The 19316-nt window shown below is 52.8% G+C and overlaps 1 protein-coding gene and 1 long non-coding RNA gene across 4 annotated transcripts in view; one reads left to right on the plus strand and one right to left on the minus strand.

Annotated features, from left to right (window-relative positions):
* The window catches only part of LOC129702104 (uncharacterized), a 28880-nt gene extending 25380 nt beyond the window's left edge, over window positions 1-3500 (minus strand). For all 3 annotated transcript variants that reach the window (XR_008724322.1, XR_008724326.1, XR_008724325.1), the window contains exon 1: window positions 2668-3500. This is a non-coding gene — a long non-coding RNA (uncharacterized LOC129702104). The remainder of the gene's footprint in view (window positions 1-2667) is intronic.
* Window positions 3501-4219: 719 nt separating this feature from the next.
* LOC129702112 (complexin-1) overlaps window positions 4220-19316 on the plus strand; it is a 93123-nt gene continuing 78026 nt past the window's right edge. Inside the window, exon 1 of the mRNA XM_055643687.1 lies at window positions 4220-4367. The gene's annotated coding sequence lies outside the window, so the exon portion shown is untranslated. The remainder of the gene's footprint in view (window positions 4368-19316) is intronic.

Below are 19316 nucleotides of genomic sequence, written 5' to 3' on the forward strand. Positions count from 1 at the left end.
ATACCATCAGAACACCTACTCCTTCCCTCCCATCCCCATATTAACTGTATCTTAAAACATGCTCTATATGCCCCTGTTCCCATCCCTTCTCTCCGGAAATGCTGCCTGTCCCGCTGAGTTACTCCAGCATTTTGTGTCTACCTTCGATTTAAACCAGCATCTGCACTTCTTTCCTACACGCTCGATATCTTCCCGCTTCTGTTCACATGATTGACCTGAGACATTAGAAGTCATTGGTGAGGCTGTATTTGGAGTATTGTGTTCAATTTTGGTCACCTGCTACAGGAAGGCTGTTATAAAACCATAAGACACAGGATCAGAATTTGGACATTCAGCCCATTTAGTCTACTCTGCCATTCAATCATGGCTGATCTATTTTCCCCCATAACCCCATTCTCCTGCCTTCTCCCCATAACCTTTGACACCTTTCCAAATCAAGAACTCATACTTAAAAGTACCCAGTGACTGGCCTCCACTGCCATCTATGGCAATGAATTCCATTGGTTCACTGACATCCAACTGAATAAATTCCTCCTCTTCTTCATTTTGAAGGTGTAAACATTTATTCTGAGGCTATGCCCTCTGGTTCTAGACCCTCCCATGACTGGAAACATCCACATTCACTAGAGGTTTCAATGAGGTCCTCCCTCATCCTTCTAAACTCCAGCGAGTACAGGCCCAGTGCCGTCATCGTACGTTAACCCACTCATTCCTGGGATTATTCTCATAAACCTCCTCTCCAATGCTAGCACATGCTTCCTCAGATATGGGGCCCAAAACAGCTCACAATATTTCAAATGTGGCCTCACCAGCACCTTATAAAGCCTCAGCATTACATCTTTGATTTTATATTCTAGTCCTCTCAAAATAAATGCTAGCATTGCATTTGCCTTCCTTACTACCGACTCGATTTGCAAATGATCCTTTTGGGAATCCTGCACCAGCATTCTCAGATCTCGTTGCACCTCTAATTTCTGGATTCTCTCCCCATTTAGTAAATAGTCTGCGTCTTTATTCCTGCTATCAAAATGCATAACTTTGCTACCCTGCATTCCATCTGCCACTTCGTTGCCCACTCTCCCAATCTGACCAAGTCCCAAGTCATTAAGCTGGAAAGGGTGCAGAGAAGATTTACGAGGATGTTGCCAGGACTCAGCCTGAGCTACAGGGAGAGGTTGGGGAGGCTTTATTCCATGGAGCGCAGGAGGTTGAGAGGTATCAGGGGTTATGGGGAGAAGGCAGGAGAATGGGGTTGGGAGGGAAAGCTAGATCAGCCATGATTGAATGGCGGAGTAGACTTGATGGGCATTAATGGCCTAATTCTTCTCCTATCACATGAACTTATGAACATTTAAAAGACATGTGTACAGCTACATGGAGAGGAAAAGTTTAGAGTCATTTGGGCAAAATGGGGCAAATTAGATTATCTTAGTTGGTTGTTGCATGTTAGTTTGCATGGACTAGTTGTGCCGAATGGCCTGTCACCATGATGTATGTCGCCTGTCCTGCTGAGCATTCTCAGTAGAAGCAAGGAACTGCAGATGCTGGTTTATAAGATAGACAGAGTGCTGGAGTAACTCAGTGGGTCAGGCAGCATCTTTGGAGAAAAGGAATAGGTGACGTTTTGGGTCGGGACGCCTCTTCAGACGGAAGAAGAGTATTCTCAGTGACTCTCTTACTGCCTTGGAGATTGTTCAACACGCCCGGAAGCGCTACAGGGGCAGTGATGTTCATGGAGTAAGTGACTGAGATGTAAGCTGACCAGTAAAGTGCCGGAGGGGACACGAGAAGCTTGTGTATACAGCTGGATTGGTGCAGTGTGGGCTATCGATGGATGGCTGGAGTCAGCTCCAGGCCGAAACAGCCATATCACCGTCTATATCTCTCGTTTCCCTAATCCCCACCCAAGCAGTGTGAAGAAGGGTCACCCATTCCTTCTCCCCAGAGATGCTGCCTGTCCCGCTGAGTTCCTCCAGCACTTTGTCTCTTTTGAGTCATGTTTAAAAATACAATTATTAGCGGAGCCACAGCGGGGGGGACCCCGGCAGGGGGCGGGGGCGGGGGCGGGGAGGCACGGGGGGGGGGGGGGGGGGTTACCGCGGTCATCCCCCGCTTGCCTCTGTCCCTACGGTGAGGACCCCCCGACCCCCCCCCCCCCCCCCCCCCCCCCCCCCCCCCCCATCGGAATGCGGGCAAACCCCGGCTAACTCCCAGCGTGTGTCGGGGCTGTTTAGCCCGCCCCGGGGGAGGGATCCCTGGGCAGCGCGGTGGTGCCCGGCTCGGCCCACGGCAAGGAGAGGGCAGAGGACGGCACCCCCTCACCCCCCCCCCCCCCCCCCCCACCACCGGCACCACCTCACCCCCCCCCCCCCCCCCCCCCACCACCACGGCACCCCCTGACTCACCCCACCCCCACTCACCACCTCCATCACTACCGGCACCCCCTGACTCACCCCCCCCCCCCCCCCCCCACCTCACTCATCACCGGCTCCTCCCCCTCATGCCGCTGCCGGCTCCGCGCAGATTCTCCGCAAGGTCACAGCAGTCACACAGCGGATCTCACTCCCTGCCTCTCCATCAGCATCGTCCCTGCCGACCAAGGCCCGCCCCGCACTCCCCCTGCATCGCACCCCCCTCGCCGCTGCCGCCGGCCCCGGTTACACCTACCCCCGGTCTCGGTACCGCTGCAACGTCCCTCTCTCTCGCTTCAGTACACACTTGGTCGGATCGCTGCATTCGGTCCGCACATCCCCACGTGTGCCCGCACTCCCGACCATGCGGATAAAGAGTGCATTTACACATCCATACTGTAGACACTGGCCGGCCTGTGTGTGTGTGTGTGTGTGTCCTTGCGAGTATGTGGCACAGTGAATGTGTGTATGCCTATGTGTGCGTGACACTGTGAGTGTGTGTGGCACTGTCATTGTGTGTGTGTGTGTGACACTGAGCGTGTGTATGAGAATATGTGTGTGTCACTGTGTGAGCTTGTGTTACTGTGTGTGTGTAAATATGTATGACCTTGCGAGTGGGTGTGTGTGTCAGTGTGTGAGTGAGTGTTATTGTGAATGTGCCCCCGTGAGTGTGTGCGTGAGTGTGTGTGTGTGTGGCCCTGTGATTGTGTGTGCGTGGCCCCGTGAGTGTGTGTGTGGCCCCGTGAGTGTGTGTGTGTTACTGTGTGTGTGTGGCCCCGTGTGTGTGTGGGTGGCCCCGTGAGTGTGAGTGTGTGTTACTGTGTGTGTGTGCCCCCGTGATTGTGTGTGTGGCCCCGTGAGTGTGTGTCTGTGTGAGTGTGTGTTACTGTGTGTGTGTGCCCCCGTGATTGTGTGTGTGGCCCCGTGAGTGTGTGTGTGTGGCCCCGTGAGTGTGTGTGTGTTACTGTGTGTGTGTGGCCCCGTGTGTGTGTGGGTGGCCCCGTGAGTGTGTGTGTGTGTGCCACTGTGTGTGTGTGTGTGTGGCCCCGTGTGTGTGTGGGTGGCTCCGTGAGTGTGTGTGTGTTACTGTGTGTGTGTGTGTGTGTGTGCGTGCGTGTGTGTGCGCGCGCGCGTGCGTGTGTGTGTGCGTGTGTGTGTGTGCCACTGTGTGTGTGTGTGTGTGTGGCCCCGTGAGTGTGTGTGTGTTACTGTGTGTGTGTGGCCCCCGTGTGTGTGTGGGTGGCCCCGTGAGTGTGTGTGTGTTACTGTGTGTGTGTGGCCCCGTGTGTGTGTGGGTGGGCCCCGTCAGTGTGTGTGTGTGTGTGTGTGTGTGTGTGGTGTGTGTGTGTGGCCCCGTGTGTGTGTGGGTGGCTCCGTGAGTGTGTGTGTGTTACTGTGTGTGTGTGGCCCCGTGTGTGTGTGGGTGGCCCCGTGAGTGTGTGTGTGAGTGTGTGCCACTGTGTGTGTGTGTGTGTGTGTGGCCCCGTGTGTGTGTGGGTGGCTCCGTGTGTGTGTGGGTGTGTGTTAGTGTGTGTGGGTGTGGGTTACTGTGTGTGTGTGTGGCCCCGTGAGCGTGTGTGCCCCCCTGAGTGTGTGTTACTATGTGTGTGTGTGTGCTCCGGTGAGTGAGTGTGTGAGCTTGTGTTACTGTGGTCCGACCATGGTGAGTAATGTGCTGCGGGCAATGTTGCCAGGTGTGTACTGTGTGGGACACGTCCTTGCATGGTAACCCCTAGAGCTGGCCGAGTGGCGGGCGGGCTACGGGGCGGGCTGCAGGGGGAGTTGCGGAGTGTGGACATGTGCCGATTGGCGCAGGGGGAGGGAAGGGGGTGTGTAGCTATTTTTGGTGTGTGTGCGGAGCGGAGATGTGCTAGTGTTGCCGCGACACGGGCCGTGCGGAGCCGGAGCTGGAGCCGTCCCCCCTTCTCATCCTCTCACAGCCCGCCAGCGGCGCAGGTAAGAGCGGGCATCTGGCGCTGCTGTCGCCGGCACTCTTGCCCGAGTAGTTATTTAAACTTGGTGTGCGGACAGTTGCGGTCGGTTGGCTGCTCGGAGTTTGCCGTTACTGAAGCGTGTCTCGGCTCACGGTGCAAGGACGGGCCGGGACGGGCGCTGCGAGGTCAGGGACACAGGCAGCGCCAAAGGGCAAGGTGACAAACGCACACCTCCCGCATCGTCCCCGTCCCCGTCTCCGTCGCCGCCGCGTCTCCTGCCCGGTACCGGTAACGGCGCGTTGCGGAGGCGCTGTCCCTTCACCCGGCACTGCTGCTGCTGCTGATGTTGCTGGGGGCAGAGGGCGAGAGAGGGCACGAAGCTCCCGGGACAGAAGGAGAGTGAGAGTGGTACCCCCCTTCTCTCCCCTCCCCTCCCCTCCCACTGTGACCTTGGATTGTGCTGAGCCGGGGAAACGATGCTTGAAGGGCGCGGGGTCTGTAGCCGCGCTCATTGCACGATGCGCTCGCTGCCCTTGTACTCACATTGACGGCGGGAGGAGCGGGGACCGACCGGCCGGGGGGAGTAAGGGAGAAGGAAGTAAAGGGAGGGAGAGGCGGGCGGGGGAGAGGGGAGTAAGGGCGAGGGTAGTAAAGGGAGAGAGAGGCGGGGGCGGGGGTGGGTGGGAGTAAGGGAGATGAGAGTATAGGAGGAGAGAGTAAGGTACATGGGACTCGGGGCGTGGGGATGGGCGGAGGGGGACTCGGGCTGGGAGAATGGGTAGGGGGGGGGGGGTGTAGACGGTCCGGGGGAGGGGGACCCGCAGGTGTAGACACCAGTGACAAGTTTGGCACGGAACGCGCTCATTCATGGGGCAAGGCGGGACATTGCTGTCGGATGCGGCTGTGATTTGGCACAGACTGCTGAGGGAGCCGCAGCTCCAACGCTCCAGCACCCGGGGGCCGAGCGGTCGCTCTCTCTCTCTCCCCCGGGGGGGACATGTGTGGTCCTGCGAGCGGCATGTGTGGTCCGGAGGGACACACACTCGGGTCGTGGCCAGCTCCGTGGAGATGCAGTGCTCCATTCATCCACACTGCACAGGCACGCCAACGTGCCAACCCAACTCGCTGAAAGAGAAACAGGGAGCCCGAACCTGTCCCGGGACAGAGAGAGAGAGAACGACCCGGGCCACTCCTACACACCGTGCTTGCCCACTCTCCCGGGACAGAGAGAACCCTGGCCACTCTGACACACGATGCCTGCCCAGTCTCCCCAGAGACCCTGGCCACACCCCGGGCAAGCAGAAGTCCCACAGATGCCACGAGGCATAATCTTTGTCATTCTCACGCTTGTAGAGGATCGTTACACATTAAACTGAGAGAGAATTCATGCATTCCCATAAACTCCACAGAGAATTCCTGCACACTGGAGTGAATTCCCCAAACCACAGGAAATTCCCGCACAGTCCGGAGAAAATCCCACCCACTCCGTAGAGAATTCCCACCCACTCTGCAGATAATTCACATACACTCCACAGAGAATTCCCACACACTCCGGAGAAAATCCCAACGACTCCGTAGAGAATTCCAGGGACCCTGGAGATAATTCCCACACACTCCAGGGGACAGAGTTCTCGTCATGCGATCCGTGTCACTTCCCAGTGGTTGATTTTACCCCACCGTGACATCCTGCTCTTGGCTCCATGGGTATTACATAAAGCCCGGGCGGGCTGGGTCCGCCCCGCCCTGTCACCCCGGGGTGCGCCACCCACCTCCTGCCCTGTCAACCCGGGCTGGGTGCAGAGGGAAGAGCGAGCCGTGAACCTGCCCTTAACCCCGGGTGTCCCACATGAGCTCAGCTGGCGTGTCGACCTGTGGGTTTCTGATTCCGACTGCATGGTCTATCTTTCCGCAGTCTTCTCCACACCGCCTACCCGTCCGCAACATGACGCCTTGTTCAACTCTTCTTGTGTCACTTGGTGAATTCTCGCACACGGTTGAGCGCTTCTCTTTCAGTAGCCGCGTCTCAAACTTCCCAATTCCTTTCTCGCTCACTTTACCTTCCCAGGGTCTCCGATTCTCACGGTTCCCAGCGAAGAAGGGTCCCGGGCCGAAGTCACCTATCTCCACAGACGCTGCCTGACCCGCTGAGTTACTCCAACACTTTGTGTCCATATATTCCAGAGATGCTGCCTGCCCCGCGGGTTACTTCAGCACTCGGTGTCCATGTTCTCCACAGATGCTGCCTGCCCCGCGGTTTACTCCAGCACATTGTGTGTGTTCTCTGTCCATGGTGCTGCTTGGCCGCGGGTATTTGCAGCATGCTGTCTGCGGCAGACGTTGCAGCGGCGGCGCTGTGTGTGCGGCTTGTGTGAGCGACGGGCAGTTGTCACCACAGGCAGCGATGCTCCACCACCCCCCCCCCCCCCCCCCCCGTCCCAGATGCCCCGTCGCATGGAGCGAAACTGCAGGTGCTACAATGTGGAACAAAACACAAAGTGCTGGTGGAACTCATTGGGTCAGGCAGTGTCTGTGGAGGCAATGCACAGGCGACGTTCCAGGTCTGGGCCCTTCAGTCCGACCCCCCCCCCCCCCCCCCACCCATCCTCCTTCACCTGCATCCACCTATCACTCGCCAGGCTTCGCCCTCCCCCATCTCTCTTTCCAGCCTCCACTTACTCCATCAGTCTGGGGAAGGGTCCCGACCCGAAACGTCGTCTGTCCATTCCCTCCACAGACGCTGCTTGACCCGCTGAGTTCCTCCAGCACTTTGCGCTTTGCTGAAGTTTCCTGCGTCTGCAGTTCCTTGTCGTCCTGGTGAACTGAATGGGGATTTTAAAGCGCAACCTGTGTGGCTTTTTTTTCTCCAGTTGGTTGCGTCAACTTCACACGAGCATTTACTTAATGAAGCCCAAGTGGCGATAGACCGCTCTAGAGGGACGTGGGCAAAGACAGGCAGGTGGCACTAATGTAGCTGGGACACGGTGGTCAGTGTGGGCAAGTTGGGCCGAAGGGCCTGTTTCCACACTGTGACTCTAAACGGCCTGTCGCCGGGAAGTTCTGCGCAGCCTTTCCCTTTGTAGCAGTTGTTACTGGAGGGGAGGAGGAGGGGGGTGGAGGATGGGGATGGGGGGTGGGGGATGGGGGGATAGAGGGAGGGATGGACGAGGGATATGGATGAGGGATGGGAGGGAGGGAGGGAGGGAGGGATAGGGAGGGGGAGGGGGGGGGGGGAGGGAGTCAGGGGGGGCGGGAGATGGGGCCTGGGGTGGAGTCTAGGAGAGCGGAGCCGGGATGTTGAGGAACTGGCGTATCCGCACTGTTGTGGAGCCGACACTGAGAAGGTAGTTAGTCCAAGTGCAGCACTCGCCGTGTCGCGCTGGACACATTGCGGTTCCTTGTGTCAACCGCAGAGGAGGCAAAGCCCCTGTTTCAGGGCTGGGCGGGTGAAAGTGCGTGAATTAAAAGGCTCACATCCCCGGCGGCGGGAGCCGGCAGTGGAGGGGAGGCAAGGTCAGGCAGAGAGAGGGAAGGTGCCGGCGACGCAGCGGGAGGAGAGGCGTGCGTTCGCCACCCAGGATGCCTGCTTCTCCCCTGACCAACCCCACTCTACCCGGGCAAAGGCGTTCAAACGTGTTGAAGAGGAGTAACAGCGGAGAGGGCGGACAACCCGCTGCCAGGGCTGGAGATAGTGGATGATGATGAGAATCGGACAGGATGGAGGCTGAGGGCTGAGCTAAAAGAGTGCGGAAGGTCGCGATGGGCAGGGATGAAGTCGATGGTTAGAGGTGTAGGAAAGAACTGCAGATGCTGGTATAATTCGAAGATAGACACAACATGTTGGAGCAACTCAGCGGGACAGGCAGCATCTCTGGAGAGAAGGAAGGGGTGACGTTTCGGGTCGAGACCCTTCTTCAGATGGGTGATCCGAAACGTCACCCATTCCTTCGCTCCAGAGATGCTGCCTATCCCGCTGAGTCACTCCAGCATTTTGTGTCTATAGAAACATAGAAATTAGGTGCAAGAGTAGGCCATTCGGCCCTTCGAGCCTGCACCGCAATTCAATATGATCATGGCTGTTCATCCAACTCAGTATCCCGTACCTGCCTTCTCTCCATACCCCCTGATCCCCTTAGCCACAAGGGCCACATCTAACTCCCTCTTAAATATAGCCAATGAACTGGCCTCAACTACCCTCTGTGGCAGAGAGTTCCAGAGATTCACCACTCTCTGTGTGAAAAAAGTTCTTCTCATCTCGGTTTTAAAGGATTTCCCCCTTATCCTTAAGCTGTGGTGTATCTTCGAATTATACAGGAACTGCAGTTCCTTCCTACACATAAAGTCGATGGTAACAGGTTTTGATAGATTAAAGACAGATTCTTGATTAATACGGGTGTCCGGGGTTATGGAGAGAAGGCAGGAGAAAGGGGTTAGGAGGGAGAGATAGATCAGCCATGATTGAATGGCGGAGTATCCTATCACCTCAACCATCACTTATGACCTGATGCCCTTCTTTCCCAAGGGTGGGGTGTCTAAAACTAGGGCATAGGGTTGTGGGAGTGAAAAGATTTAAAGGGAACCTGATGGGCAAGTTTCTTCACACAGAGACAGAGGGTGGTGGGTGTATAGAACGAGCTGGCAGATGAGAAACGATAACAATATTTAAACGATATTTGGACTGGTACATGGAAAGGACAGGTTTAGATGGATATGGGGAAGACAGGCAGGTGGACTAGTGTAGATGGGGCATCTTCGTGGACAAGTTCTGCCGAAGGGCCTGTCTGTTTCTGTGCTGTATGACTCTGTGATTCCATGGAATTCAGGTTCTCCGGGCAGCGGCTACACGTATGTTTAAGAAAAGAACTGCAGATACTGGAAAAATCGAAGGTAGGCAAAAATGAGAAACTCTGCGGGTGAGGCAGCATCTATGGAGAGAAGGAATGGGCGACGTTTCGGGTCAAGACCTTTCTTCAGACTGATGTCTTGGGGGTGGGGGTAAGAAAGGTAGTAGGCGGAGACAGTGGGACGTGGGAGAACTGGGAAGGGGGAGGGGAAGGAGGCTGGATGGAAATTAGTGGTGAAGTTAATGAAGTCAGTAAGTTCTGCATGTGTGCAGGAGGTTGCACCAATGCAGTTGTCAATGTAGAGGAGGTAGAGTTCGGGGATAGGGCCTCCTTTAAGATCCTCCTGGTGGTGGATGGAGGTGTATAGTGACTGGACATCCATGGTAAAGATGAAGGAGCCTTGGAAAACGGAATTCATGAAGGAGACAAAGAGTGTGGCTTGGACATAGGCGGGGAGGGATTGGACCGGGGGGGGGGGGGGGGGGGGGGGGGGGGGGGGGGGGGGGGGGGGGGGGGGGGTAGGATGGAGCCCCCATCAGCCGCCACATACAACATATAATCCTCCGACATTTTCGCCACCTCCAACGGAATCACACTATTGGCCACATCTTCCCATCTCCTCCTTTCCTGCTTTCCTCAGAGACCGTTCCCTCCGTAACTCCCTGGTCAATTCGTCCCTTCCTACCCAAACCACCCTCTCCCCAGGTACTTTCCCTTGCAACCACAGGAAATGCAACACTTGTCCCTTTACCTCCCCCCTCGACTCCATGCAAGGACCCAATCAGTCTTTCCAGGTGAGGCACCTCCTCCTGCATCCGCTGTTCCTGGTGTCAACTTCTCTACATCGGCGAGACCAAGCGCAGGCTCGGCGATCACTTCACTGAACACCTCCGCTCAGTCCGTCTTAACCAACCTGATCACCCGGTTGCTCAGCACTTCAACTCCCCCTCCCATTCCGAATCCGGCCTTTCTGTCCTAGACATCCTCCATTGCCAGAGTGAGGCCCAGCGCAAATTGGAGGAAGGGCACATCATATTTCACTTGGGTAGTTTACACCCCAGCGGTATGAACATTAACTTCTCTAATTTCGGATAGCCCTTGCTTTCTCTCTCCATCCCCTCCCTCTTCCCAGTTCTTCCACAGCCTACTGTCTCCGTCTACTTCCTTTCTTTCCCCCTTCAGTCCCGACATCAGTCTGAAGAGGGGTCTCGACCCGAAATGTCGCCCATTCCTTCTCTCCATAGATGCTGCCTCACCCGTTGAGTTTCTCCAGCTACCCATCTATGGCATTTCACTCAACTCACATTCGTAACAGTATTGGATATGTTCTCATACCGTTAACCTGGTTGAACAGAACAGCATTGGCTTCTAGCAGAGAGAGCAATCTGATGCCAAATGGCACCAATTCTGTTGGGCTTCATTTGTGTAGCCTGACATCGGCGGTGGGAAAGATGCTGGAGTCAATTGTAAAAGATGAAATAGCGGCACATTTGGATTGCAGTAACAGGATCGGTCCGAGTCAGCATGGATTTACGAAGGGGAAATCATGCTTGACTTATCTTCTGGAAATGTTTGAGGATGTAACTAGGAAAATGGACAAGGGAGGGCCATTGGATGTAGTGTACCTGGACTTTCAGAAAGCATTTGATAATGTCCCACATAGGAGATTAGTGGGTAAAATTAGGGCACATGGTATTGGCACACCGCTACTGGTACAATGCTGCAGAGCCGAGGGCAAACCGTACCGCGAAGTGGGAACTGGAGCTAGCCCACACACCCGCTCCCGGAGGGTCACCAGCAACACCAGGGCAGAGTTCACCTGTCCTCGGATAACAGGGAGAAAGTCCCCAGGCACCCGCAGGGCCGGGCCGTACATGAAGGGGAAATCATGTACGGCCCGGAGGAAGCGGCTAAGCCCTCTTTGGGGTCAGTGCGGTTCCCGAGTAGCACCCACAGCAACTGGTCCAGACAACCGGTGGAGATGTCCGACAGGACCCCGAACCGGGCAATCCAGTTGGCCGCCAGGGCCCGGGTGCGAGATGCGGTGGGGGTGTCTGAGAGCGGGATAACCTCCGTCCACCTCGTGAATCGATCCACGGCGGTGAGTAACTGGATGGCGCCGCGAGATGTCGGCAATGGGCCCACCAGGTCAACGTGGATATGCAGAAAACGTCGTCCCACGGGGACGTTGAAATCCTGCACCGGGGGGGGCAGAGGTCGCCCATATGCATAGCTGGGCCAGACCGTGGATGGAGTAAAGAATCCGGCGACGCCAACAAATGGGGACGATGGGGCGAGGTCGATCCTTGGAGACATCGCAAAGGACCACCGTGCCTGAGGCTCCACACGGGACATCAGCCAACAGGAGGCCAGAAACAGCAGTGCGGTAGTCCGCCATCCCAGCATCTGCATGCTGAACCGCAGCCAGCTCGTAATAGTCCACGCCATGGTCTACAGCCGAAATGGAGGGGAGGGCGGGGCGAGACAGAGCGTCAGCGACGGTGTTGTGCTGAACGTCCATGGTGTGCTCTGATATGTAAACAAAGTGCCGCTGCTGTCGGGCGGACCACGGGTTGGAGTCCTCACCCAAGTCAAAGGTAAGGGGTTTGTGGTCAGTGAAGGCAGTGAAAATGCGACCTTCGAGAAAATAACGGGAGTGCCTGATGGTTCCTGAACAGTTGAACCTTCTTAACCAACCTTCAATGAGGAACCTTGTCAAAGGCCTTACTAAAGTCCATATAGACAACATCCACTGCTTTACCCTTGTCAATTTCCCTAGTAACCTCTTCAAAAAATTCAAGAGGATTAGTCAAACATGACCTTCCAGGCACAAATCCATGCTGACTGTTCCTAATCAGACCCTGTTTATCCAAATGCTTATATATATTATCTCTAAGTATCTTTTCCATTAATTTGCCCACCACTGAAGTCAAACTAACAGGTCTATAATTGCTAGGTTTACTCTTAGAACCCTTTTTAAACAATGGAACCACATGCGCTGTACGCCAATCCTCAGGGACTATTCCCGTTTCTAATGACATTTGAAATATTTCTGTCATAGCCCCGGCTATTTCTACACTAACTTCCCTCAATGTCCTAGGGAATATCCTGTCAGGACCTGGAGACTTATCCACTTTTATATTTTTCAAAAGTGTCAGTACTTCTTTTACTTTGAAACTCATAGTATCCATAGCTACTCTACTAGTTTCCCTTACCTCACATAATTCAATATCCTTCTCGTTGGTGAATACTGAAGAAAATAATTTGTTCAATATCTCCCCCATCTCTTTTGGCTCTGTAGATAGCTGTCCACTCTGTCTCTCCAATGGACCAATTTTATCCCTCGTTATCCTTTTGCTATTAATATAGCTGTAGAAACCCTTTGGATTTACTTTCTCCTTACTTGCCAAAGCAACCTCATATCTTCTTTTAGCTTTTCTAATTTCTTTCTTACAGATTTCTCTAAGATTCTTTTTACATTCCTTATACTCCTCCACCTCATTTACTTCATGCTGCCTATAATTATTGTAGATCTCCCTCTTTTTCCAAACAAGATGTCTAATTTCCCGTGAAAACCAGGGCTCTTTCCAATTTTTACTGTTTCCTTTCAACCGAACAGGAACATAACGATTCTATACTCTTAAAATTTCCCCTTTAAATGTCCTCCATTTCTCTTCTACTTCCTTCCCATAAAACAAAATGTCCCAGTTCACTCCTTTTAAATCATTTTGCATCTCATCAAAGTTAGCCTTTCTCCAATCAAAAATCTCAACCCTAGGTCCAGTTCTGACCCTCTCCATAATTATATTGAAACTAATGGTATTGTGATCACTGGACCTGAAGTGTTCCCCAACGCATACCTCCGCCACCTGTCCTGTCTCATTTCCTAATAGGAGGTCCAGCACTGCCCCTCCTCTAGTAGGTACCTCTATGTATTGCTGCAAAAAACTATCCTGCACACATTTTACAAACTCCAAACCATCCAGCCCGTTTACAGAATGTGTTTCCCAGTCTATGTGTGGAAAGTTGAAATCTCCCACAATCACTACCTTGTGCTTACTACTAATATCTGCTATCTCCTTACATATTTGCTCTTCCAATTCTCGATCCCCATTTGGCGGTCTATAATACACCCCTATAAGTGTTGCTACACCTTTCCCACTTCTCAGTTCGACCCAAATAGCCTCCCTAGCCACCTCCATCGTGCCAGTGCTAAAACACTCCACTGCGGCAAGCCTCAACGACTTCCGCCCAGTTGCACTTACCCCCATCATCACCAAGTGCTTCGAGAGGCTGGTCCTGGCACACCTCAAAAGCTGCCTACCCCATCCACAACGTGATCCCTATCCAGTTTGCCTTCCGCAAGAACAGGTCATCGATTACAGCTCAGCATTCAACACCATTATTCCAGGATGCCATCCTCCTCACACCGGCACTCTCACTCTCAACCAACACACCTCTCGACCTCTCCCCACCTTGACAACAGACCTTATCAGTAAGAATGCTGACAAGCACAACAGGTCAGCATGTCAACACCATATACACACGTTTCCTCAAAACGATCAACCTCAGGGAGGTCCACATCAAACTCAATGCAACCTCTCACACCGTCAAGAACCCCTCCCTCTGCAAACTGGATACTGCCTCCCCCATCCCCCTACCACGACGACCATACCCTTCAGTCTGACTGCCATCTCACTTTCACTCCGCCACACAAACCCACTCTTGACACCAGAGGTCACTGTATAGTAACATTCCACGACAGCTCAGCGTTCCTCAGGATCACCAAACTCGTAACTTGGGCTCGACCCCTCCCTCTGCAACTGGATACTGGACTTTCTTACCAACAAACCCCCGTCTGTGAGGGTAGACAAGCACACCTCTTCACCCCTCCCCCCGAAAACCGGCGTTCCTCCAGGCTGTGTGCTGAGCCCCCTCCTTCTACTCCCTGTTCACCTATGATACACCTGAATGGTACTAACACCATCATCAAGTATGCAGATGATACAACGGTGATTGGCCTCATCAGCAACAACGATGAGCTGGCCTACAGGGAGGAGGTCCAGCACTTAGCAGCATGGTGCGCTGACAACAACCTGGCCCTTAACTCCAAGAAGACCAAGGAGCTCATTGTAGACTTCAGGAAGTCCAGAGGTGGCACGCACACCCCCATCCACATTAACGGGACGGAGGTGGAACGTGTTTCTAGCTTCAGGTTCCTGGGAGTCAACATCTCCGATGACCTCTCTTGGACCCACAATACCTCTACTCTGATCAAGAAGGCTCATCAGCGTCTCTTCTTCCTGAGGAGACTGAAGAAGGTCCATCTGTCTCCTCAGATCCTGGTGAACTTCTACCGCTGCACCATCGAGAGCATCCTTACCAACTGCATCACAGTATGGTATGGCAACTGCTCTGTCTCTGACCGGAAGGCACTGCAGAGGGTGGTGAAAATTGCCCAACGCATCACCGGTTCCACGCTCCCCTCCATTGAGTCTGTCCAAAGCAAGCGCTGTCTGCGGAGGGCGTTCAGTATCGCCAAGGACTGCTCTCACCCCAACCATGGACTGTTTACCCTCCTACCATCCGGGAGGCGCTACAGGTCTCTCCGTTGCCGAACCAGCAGGTCGAGGAACAGCTTCTTTCCGGCGGCTGTCACTCTACTAAACAACGTACCTCGGTGACTGCCAATCACCCCCCCCCCCCCCCCCCCCCCCCCCCCCCCCCCCCCACCCCGATTATTATTTATTTTTTATTCAAATCGTTTGCTATGTCGCTCTTCAAGGGAGATGCTAAATGCATTTCGTTGTCTCTGTACTGTACACTGACAATGACAATTAAAATTGAATCTGAATCTGAATCTGAATCTGAGATGAACCCTCCAATCTATCCTGCCAAAGCACTGCTGTAATATCTTCCCTGACTAGCAATGCAACACCTCCACCTCTTGCCCCTCCAATTCTATCACACCTGAAGCAATAAAATCCTGGAATAATTAGTTTCCAATCACAGCCCTCCTGCAACAATGCTTCACTGATCGCCACAACATCATACTTCCAGGTGTCTATCCAGACTCTAAGCTCATCCACCTTTCTTACAATGCTCCTAGCATTAAAATATACACATTTAAGAAAACCCCCGCCTCTTATTCTCTGTTTATTTCCTTTTTTTTCTTTCTCCTCTTGTGTCCAAGTGCTTCCCTTTAGTAACGTTCATATGGTGCCTACCTTTCGGAGCAACAGGGCCGGTCTCTGTGCTGGAGGCCCGTCCACTGTCGCTACCCCCGGGCAGACTGTCACCCACATCCATACTCAAACAGGAGTACTTATTTGGAAGGTGTACCAACATTGGAGTACTCACTCATCCCTGCCTCTGCCCCTTGCCCTTCCTTAGCGTGACCCACATGTCTTTCCCCCGTGGTTTTGGAGTGACCACCTCCCTATAACTCCCCTCTATGACCTCCTAACTCTCCCTGACCAGACAGAGGTCATCGAGCTGCTGCTCCAGGATCCTAATACGGTCCCTTAGGAGCCCCATCTCGCTGCACCTGGTGCAGATGTGGACGTCTGGAGGGCCATCCAACACCATGACCTCCCACATCTGACATCCAGAACAGTACACTGCTCTGACTGTCATTCTCCCGCCTTACCCTGGATCCGATACAAGTATAATACAATAGAAACTGCTGGGAGAAATCAGCAGGTATCTGACTCACAACAGCTGCTCCCTCTTGACCTTTAAACTGCACCTTTATTATATAAACTGTACCCTTAGCTCACTGTGCCTTTACTAAAGCACCGTACCTTTAGTCCCCTGTACCCTTGGCTCACTGTACCTTTACTACCAACCAGAAAGCAGAAATGCTAACCTGAGGTTGCACCCAATCAGCTGCTTCCTCTAGTCTACTTCCACCAATCAGCGGCTTCCACCAGAACCCTCCCTATGGAGTATGGAACGTTACAGATTTCTGTAAGCCCTGACCCTCCTGCACTCGCTCCAACGATCCCGGGCCTCTGTAAAAGCAAGCCCTGCGCTCGATTTATATACTCACAGCCCTGACCCTCCTCCACTCGCTCCAATGATCCCGGGCATCTGTAAGAGCAAGCCCTGCCCTCGATTTATATACTCACAGCCCTGACCCTCCTCCACTCGCTCCAACGGTCCCGGGCCTCTGTGAAAGCAAGCCCCGCACTCGATTTATATACTCACAGCCCTGACCCTCCTCCACTCGCTCCAATTACCCACTTTTCAAGAAAGGAGCGAGAGAGAAAACGGGGAATTACAGACCAGTTAGCCTGACTTTGGTGGTGGGAAAGATGCTGGAGTCAATCTTTAAAAAGGCAATATGGGGCATTTTGATAGCAGTAAAAAGATTAGTCCAAGTCAACATGGATTTATTAAAGGAAAATCATGCTTGACGGTTTTGGCTCGAAGGGCTGAATGGCCTACTCCTACACCTATTATCTATTGTCTATTGTCTAATCTTCTGGAATTTTTTGAGGATGTGACAAGCAAAATGGATGAATGGGTGCCAGTGGATGTAGTGTATCTAGACTTTCAGAAAGCCTTTGATAAAGTCCCGCATGGGAGACTGGTGACTAAAATTAGAGCACATGGTATTGGTGGTAGGGTGTTGAGGTGGATAGAAAATTGGTTAGCAGACAGAAAGCAAAGAGTAGGAGTGAACAGGACCTTTTCAGAATGTCAGACAGTGGCGAGTGTAGTGCCACAAGGTTCGGTGTTGGGGCCGCAACTGTTTACCATATATAATGCTTTGGAAGAGAGAATTAGGAGCAACACCAGCGAGTTTGCGGATGACACAAAGCTGGGTGGCAGTGTGAACTGTGAAGAGGATGTTAGGAGGTTGCAGAGTGACCTGGACAGGTTGAGTGTGTGGGCAGATGCGTGGCAGATGCAATATGATATAGATAAATGTGAGGTTATACACTTTGGCGGAAAAACAAGGGGGCAGATTATTATCTCAATGGGGTTAGGGGGAGGTGCAGCGAGACCTGGGCGTCCTTGTACACCGGTCACTGAAAGTTGGCTTACAGGTACAGCAGGCAGTGAAGAAAGCTAATGGAATGTTGGCCTTCATAACAAGAGGATTTCAATATAGGAGCAAATAGATCCTTCTGCAGTTGTACAGGGCCCTATTTAAGACTGAGGTGAGAAAAAACGTTTTCACCCAGAGAGTTGTAGATTTGTGGAATTCCCTGCCACAGAGGGCTGTGGAGGCCAAATCACTGGATGGATTTAAGAGAGAGTTAGATAGAACTCTAGGGGCTAGTGGAATCAAGGAATATGGGGAGAAGGCAGGCACGGGTTATTGATTGTGGATGATCAGCCATGATCACAATGTATGGTGGTGCTGGCTCGAAGGGCCGAATGGCCTCCTCCTGCACATATTTTCTATGTTTCTATGTGTGAAGCTGAGAAAAGGGGAAGTACAACGGGTTCTGGGGGTCCTTGTTCATCAGTCAATGAAAGTAAGCATGCAGGTACAGCAGGCAGTGAAGAAAGCGAATGGCATGTTGGCCTTCATAACAAGAGGAATTGAGTATAGGAGCAAATAGATCCTTCTGCAGTAGTACGGGGCCCTGGTGAGACCACACCTGGAGTATTGTATGCAGCTTTGGTCTCCAAATTTGAGGAAGGACATTCATGCTATTGAGGGAGTGCTATTGAGGGAGGCAGGAACGGGGTACTGTTTGTGGATGATCAGCAATGATCTCATTAATGACGGTGCTGGCTCGAAGGGCTGAATGGCCTATTCCTGCATCTATTGTCTATTGTCTATATTGTGTACAATCCAGTCTCCTTCCCTAAACAATGATGTACTTCCAGCCCAAGGAATGCAGTGAGGAACTGGTTGTGGACAGGTCTGGCCGGGCCCTATCCTCTCAAGTTTAGACCAATGTGAGGACACCTCTTTGAGATGGACAGAATCTGTTTGAGTTTGTGTAGGAAGGAACTTCAGATGCTGGTTTAAACCGAAGATGGACACAAAAAGATGGAATAACTCAGTGGGTCAGGCTGCATCTCTGGAAAGAAGGTCTTGACCTGAAACATCACCTATTTCATTTCTCCAGAGATGTTGCCTGACCCGCTGAGTTACTCCGGCACTCTGTCTATCTTCTGGTTGAGTTTGGTCAGGTTTGATAACCTGGACAAAGCGAGAAACTGTCCCCTGGAACGCATATCACATTCTCTAGCGGTTATCCACCTACGACTGAAATGAGAGGGAATGTCTTTATGCAGTTGGTGGTGCATCAGTGGAATTCGGCCAGCTGTGGTGGCAACCATTGAATAAGGCAGAAATCACAATTTATCAGTGGAATCAAGGGACATGGGGATAGTGCAAGAAGATATTGAGAATCAGCCAGGTTACTGAGGAGTAGCCACTGATCGGCAGAGGAAGCTCAAGGGACTGAATCCTGCCTTCACTTATTTTAATATTTATTTACTCCTGGAAGGCAACGAGTAGAGCTCCAGTTTCTGAAGCTTAGGATGCCACCTCGCTGAGCTGGGCCCAGAACAGGTCATTTGACATGTTATTGCCCAGGAATTTGAAGCTGCTGTCCCACCAATAAAACCTGGCACATGCCCACCCCACCTTCTCTTTCTGAAGTCACCCATTAGTTCCTTGGTTTTATTGATGTTGAGCTAGAGATTGATGTTGTGGCACCACTCAAGTGGGCATTCTACCCCTCTCCTGTATGCTCACCCATCACCACATGTGATTCAGCCAACTACAGCGATGGCACAGTCATACAGCGTGGAAACAGGCCCTTCAGCCCAACTTGCCCACACCGACCAACATGTCCCATCTACAATAGTCCCACCTGCCTATTTGTCCCATATCACCCTAACTTGTTTTTTCAATGTTATGGCAGTACCTGCCTCAACTACTTCCTTTGGCAGCTGTAAGGTAGCAACTACCGCTGCTCCACTATGCCACCCAATACCGTATCTATTCCTCTCATGATCGTGTACACCTCTACATCCTCCTGCGCTGCTGTGCCTTGGATGAATGTTACTGCTGGCATTGAAGTTGCACTTTAGCCACAAGGTCATACGGTGTAAAGTGCATGGAGCAGGGACCAGCACACAGCCCTGAGGTGCACCTT

The sequence above is a fragment of the Leucoraja erinacea genome, chromosome 1, assembly GCF_028641065.1.
Source record: "Leucoraja erinacea ecotype New England chromosome 1, Leri_hhj_1, whole genome shotgun sequence".
Lineage (NCBI taxonomy): Eukaryota > Metazoa > Chordata > Chondrichthyes > Rajiformes > Rajidae > Leucoraja > Leucoraja erinaceus.